The sequence below is a fragment of the Arvicanthis niloticus genome, unplaced genomic scaffold (assembly GCF_011762505.2).
Source record: "Arvicanthis niloticus isolate mArvNil1 unplaced genomic scaffold, mArvNil1.pat.X pat_scaffold_890_arrow_ctg1, whole genome shotgun sequence".
NCBI classification, from domain to species: Eukaryota; Metazoa; Chordata; class Mammalia; order Rodentia; family Muridae; genus Arvicanthis; species Arvicanthis niloticus.
In genome coordinates, this window is record NW_023046466.1 from 43,707 (window position 1) to 50,244 (window position 6,538).

Sequence of the window (6,538 nt, forward strand, 5' to 3'; positions counted from 1 at the left end):
TTGCTGTACTATCTTTCAACAGCTATATCCCCTTAGCTTTTGTATAGGTCTTGTTTATTAAACACCCTAAAATATTGAGACGATACTGTCAGGAGCAGCCTTGCTTATACGCTGAAGGCCTAAAATCAGCCATATGCCTAAGTTAGTCATATATGCCTGCTAACATATATGTTAGCAGTCTTGGTCTCTGTGGAAAAACACTGACCCTAGCACAGTTATAGATCTTGTAAACAGGCAGCCTTAGTGAAAAACTACCAGCCTGGATAAGAACATGTAGTCATAGACCTTGTGGATAGGTAGCCTTGCTGGAGAGTACCAGCTTAGATAAGAAACAAGTGAATCATAGACAGAGTCATAGTGACCTGTTCCCTGCTTCTTCACCCAGCAGATACCCTGTTCTGGAAGATATCTGTACTCCCCCTGAGAACACCTACACTCCTGTGTCATCCTCTTCCCCACATCCTGCCTCTATGTGTATATAACCCCTGTGTGAAAAAATTAAAACGGCAGTTTGATCAGACTATAGACAAGCCACCGTTCTTTGCATCCCGTCTTCCAGTTCTCTCTTCCAGGTCTCCTGATCCCAGTTCAATGCCCCATGGGACTGGGACATGATGCCAATATGAGGTTTACTTATGAAATGCCTACCTTGAGGAAGACCCTGGGTTTAAACATCTGCACTGCAGTAATAACAGCACATTATTTAAAAATTCACATTATTGACATTTTGTAGTGTGGGGCAAGCACTTTATCCCAGATCTCTTAGCTATATTTTTAATTGCTTCCATTTAGAGTTGTGCTGCTTAGTCAATTCATTCTGCTAGAACAAAATATCACATGCCAGGCTGTTTGTAAACAAAGTGAATTTATTTCCCATTTCTTCAGACCGGGAAGTCCAAATGAAGGCACCATCAGATCTTCAGATTCATTGTCTGAAGGTCTGCTTTCTGCTATGGCAATGCCATCTACTTCCTATATCCTCACATGATGGAATAAAGAAGCTAGGTCTCTGGGCTCTCAGTTCTATATGTACTGATCCCACTCATGAAGACAAAGCAGCCACAGTCTGACCACCTCTCATAGATTCCTGGTTAGGGATTTACCTTGGTAAGAATTTCAAGCAATGAATGCTTTATAGTTACAACCAGTCTATAGTTAAAGGCCAGAGCCAGAGCAGTGGCTTATGCCTGTAATGTCAGCACTGGCTGAAGCAGAGTGGTGCCCTAGGTGACTACTACATGGAAGCAATGAATGAAGAACACCTCTGGAAGTGGAGCACTCCGGAAAAGTCAAAGTGTGTTGGCAGCAGTGAGTAACTTTCAGGAGTAAAAGACATAGGGAAACGTAGATACGGGAGCTCAGAAAAAGTAAGGAAGCTCAGAAAAAGTAAAGGATCTAGAAAAAAACAAAAACTATAGAAAAAATTTTAAAACAATAGAGAAGAGACAGAAAAATGGGATAAGGAAATAGTTGCTTGCTTTTTGTACATATGCTGAGAGATAAACTTAGAACATGAGGAGCTAAGGTACACCAGTAGTAGTTGCTTAAGTTTTAGATTTTATTCAGGAAGTATGTCCTTGGTTCCCTGAAGAAGGGATCATAAATTTAAAAACCTGGATAAAGGCAAGACAAAAATTGCACGATCCATTATGATATCCTTGGGCCTGAGAAAATCCCCGTGAACACTTTTTGGCTTGTGAGCTTTAATTAAGGACAGCTTGGACCCTAGACATGAGAGAAAAAAAAAAGGTCCAAGTAGTGTTAGGTCTTCTAGTAGTGATTACTGATAAACTCAGATTAAACAAAGATAGTGCTACCGAACTTACGGCCTTTCTTCTTTATGAGGATACTAAAAAGGCTATAACAACACTGAAAGAGGAGTGTCTTGACCCTGAGGAAGAAGAAAACTTAGAGGAAGAAACCTGCAGAATATAATGAGAAATGGCCTTTCAGGCTTTTGCAATAACTCGCAGATACAAGGATAAGGATGGACAGAGGAGCAATTCCAACAACCCATTACAAGGTTGTACCCATTTAACGGGAAAAAAAATTTAGGGAAGTTATAGCCTGAAGGAAAGGAGGATGATGAGGATATTATCATGCCTAGTATTATAGCAGGCCTACATCCACCAGCGAAAAGACAAGATCCTCTAGTGACATTGATGTACCCTAAGATGGGGATAGGGTGGGCTGGCTCTTGCCCTCAATCAAACTATTATGTCTACATTGCAGGCAGGATTGCAGTGTTCCAGGGAGAGGATATACAAGGATTTCATTTACAGTACCACCACAGGGCAATCTTGTTAGAGTTCATCAATCTACACTTTTTTAAAACAATTTAAGGATTTAGAAGCTGCATGTGCTATGGCTGCTGCCTTGAAGGGAAAAACTATTAAACAAATTTTGTTTCAGCAAACAAAAACTTTGAAATTTTCATAGGCATCCTGGACCTCCAGGCAGTTGTTTTAGATGTGGACGGATGGAATATCAAATAAGGCAATATCCAGAGAGAGTTACAGTGTAAAGTCTAATATTGCACATATAAAAGATGCAGGCTTATGTCTCCATTTAAAAGAAGAAAACATTGGGCTAAAGAATGCAAATCTAAGATAGAGAATCTGGGTAACATTCTCCTTTCAGGAAACAAGGGAAGAGGCCAGCCCCAGGTCCTAGAACAATACTAAGGGGTAACAGAGTCTATTCCCACAACAAGAAAATCCATTTGAGATTTCTGTCAAACCATCCCAGGAAGCACAGGATTGGACATTGGTTCCTCCACCTACATAGTATTGACCCCTGAAATGGGTAAGCAAGCATTGCCTCCTGGTGTCTATGGTCCTATCCCTCAGAAAGCAGGTTTGTTGCTAGGTAGAAACAGTATATCACCATGAAACAGATCATAGTAGCCTTAGGGGTGATTGACACAGATTATGGAGGAGAAATAAAAATTATGATCTCCCTTCTAGGGACCATATAAGTGCTACAATCAGGACAGAGGATAGCTCAATTACTCTTATTATCCATAATAGAGACACATAATAGGAGTAAAATAAAACACAGAAGGCATGTTGGTTTTGGATCCTCTGATGCCTATTGGGTACAAAGCATTTCTTCTCAATAACCAGACCTTATTTTAAAAATTAATGGGAATTTTTTCTTTCTGATCCTTTAGATTCTGGTGCTGATGTATCTGTCATTGCTGCCAAACAATGGCCTGGTACCTGGCCTAAGCAGGCCACTGTGACTCAACTACAAGGGATAGGGCAGAGTCAAAGCCCTGAACAAAGCAGTGATCTCCTTAATTGGGAGAATTTAGAGGGGCACAAGTGTCCATTTCAGCCATATTTGTGGCAGGACTGCCTCTAAATTTATAGCAAAAGTATATTCTGAAGGAAATGGGTGTTATGTTATTTATTCCTAATGATGTAGTCATGCAACAAATGTTCATCCAGGGCTTTTAACCAACAGGATGTCTAGGAGTACAGGGTCAGGGCAGAAAGGACACTATTATACCTGGAATTTGGAGATTCCGAAGCAGGTTGGGGTATTTTCAGTAGAGGCCACTGACCAACCTATACACCATGCTGATAAGATTACCTGATTCAATGATTTGCCTATATGGGTGGATCAGTGACCTCTTAATACAGAAAAAACAGTACTGCAGAACAGTTAGTGCAGAAGCAACTTAGAAACTGTCATACTGAACCCTCCAATTCTCCTTGGAACTCTCATACATTTGAGATTAAAAAGAAATATGGGAAGTGGAAACTATTGCAAAATCTAAGAAAGGTCAAAAAACTATGAAATTAATTGGCACTTTACAACCCGGATTACCTATTCCCTCTGCTATTCCCTCTAATGCTTATTAAGATTATACTAGATTTAAAGGACTGCTTTTATACCATTCCCTTCATCCCCAAGATTGCAAGTGATTTGCCTTTAGTGTTTCATCTACCAACTTTAAAGAACCTGTGAGAAGATACCATTGGAAAGTTTTAACACAGGGCATAACTAACAGTCTCACTTTATGCCAAAAGTTTGTAGCTTAAGCAATTCCCATTGTTAGATGTTTATATCCACATGTTATATAGTTCTTTATATGGATGATATATTGTTAGCTAACAAAAATGAAAGTTCTTTGCTGCAAGCCTATGCCCAATTACAACAGGTATTAAAGGAAAAAGGGTTAATTATTGCTTCGGAGAACACTCAATGTGAGGTCATCCCATAGGTATTTAGGATACCAATTATATCCCAAAACTATTTTAACCTCAAAAAATACAGCTGAAGAAGGATAAATTAAAAAGATTAAATGAATGATTGGTCTATGGTATTTGCCAGTTTTCCAGGAAAACTGATAATCATTATCCTTGCCATAAATTGTTACAAATAACTAGTCTTCATGAGTTTGTATTTGTCCATAATTTTAGCACTACTCCTATAAAATACGCTGACTGTGATCTTGATGAGTGCCCTGAGAATGGTGATGGAGAAGCTATGTTGGACATATGTTCCTGACCCACCTTTGCTAAATGCTGTATGGTCAAGGCCAGAAGTACTTGTGACTGCTAATAATACTCAGCTGTTAAGATTCTGTTGGTCTGGGAGTGAAAAGTATTTCAAATCAGTGAATTACATTGCTATGGGTCAGGGCCTATTTGTTTTACTAGGAATAGTATCAATCCTGGATATGTTTCTGTGCACCCCCAGACTTGGAGGAAGAATATCTCTAAGACTATAGTGCAAATCATTAAGATGGGAATGCATATATGCCAGACTGGACAAGCTGCCTTGCCTTGGACTTTTAGACCTTGTGGGACAGAGAACATGGATACTGTGGAATCTGCCTTCAAAAAATTTAATCAAATGGAGTTATTATAATGACCCTCCTCTTTCCTTTAATGTGACTAGTTATTCCGACTCAATCATGAACTGGTCTAGAAATCAATTCAATGTTGAACAAGGAAATAACAGTGGGCATTTGGAGAACTGGTTCTGGACATTTGAAGAGACATATTTGGAAATTAACAGCTGCCTTGTATGATGTTATGTTTATTGTGGATAAAATTGAAATGGTTTATTGGGTTAAGGTAAATGTGACATGCTGTATTACCCCACCTAATCTTTGTTATTGGCTGTGATAATGAGTTTGATGTTTCTTGTTTTAATTGTCTTTTGTCCAACTGTGTTTCTGCACTGAATGATGGTCTATCTGTGATGGTAATACACCAATCAGCTTTTATTATAATTCCTGTAAATTTATCTGAACCTTGGTATTCTGAAAAAGGCTTACAAATATTGGAAGAATTAGATCTTGCTCTGGCAAGGAGCAAGCATACAGTTGGGCTGATCATTGCCAGTATTATTGCACTCATAACACTTATATAAACAGTGCTACTACTTCCACATAAGCTTTAGTACAAGAGGTACAAACAGCTTGTTTTGTCAATCATCTTCCTGAAAATGTAACCAATGCCCTGAGCATACAAGAGGATTTAGACAGCTATAACAAAGAATTGACACATTATATGATATAGTGAAGATCATGAGAGGTGAGGTACAAGGAATAAAAGTCAGAAGCCATTTGAAATGTCATGCTCAATATGTAGGGATTTATATAACTTCAAAAATGGACAATGAGAATCAGCATAATTGGACCAGAATAAAAAGGCACCTTCAAGGTAGATGGCATAATACTAATACTGCTTTAGCCCTTCACAAGGAGGTTGTGAATTTAAGAAATGCAACGCCTTTGTCTTCTGATGCTGCTAGCATTGCAAATGATATTCTGAAAAACATTACAGGCTGTTTTTCTTTCATGGACTTCATTAACACCTCTCTTATTGGGACTAGCAGGACTTGGCTTTATGATCCTTTTTATGGCATGTCTATTACCTGTTCTTTTGGGAGAAATCATCAGAGCTTGTACAGAAATCAAAGAAGTGTTACAAAAGTTCAAGCTCCAGCGTTTTCACTAGCAGAAGTTAGTAGTCAATGAAAGGTAAGATTGTCTTGAAAACCTTCTCAACCTAAGACAAGCCATAAATACAAGATTATTTTTGTACCAATGATGTATACATTGCTGTGGTTTTGGATGGTAACATAAGACAGGCACAAATTTCTGTTCCATGACTGACAAAGTGCACAGCTCTTACATATAAAAAAAAAGATGGGTAAGATTCCCTCAGAGGTGGATCAATGTAAGACAGGGCATGAATGCTAGGATTCATGTGCCAATGATGGGTATGGCTCACACTTCTTTTTTTGGGGGGGGGGTTTGTTTGTTTTGTTTTTTCAAGACAGGGTTTCTCTGTGTAGTCCTGGCTGTCCTGGAACTCACTCTGTAGACCAAGCTGGCCTCGAACTCAGAAATTTGCCTGTCTCTGCCTCCCAAGTGCTGGGATTAAAGGCATGCGCCACCACCACCCAGCAAGGCTCACACTTCTTGAGGGGATACCTAAGACAGGTATAGTCTTCTACACCAGTAACTTGAGACAGCTTTGGCTTGTATAGATAGAAACGGGGGACATGTGGGGAG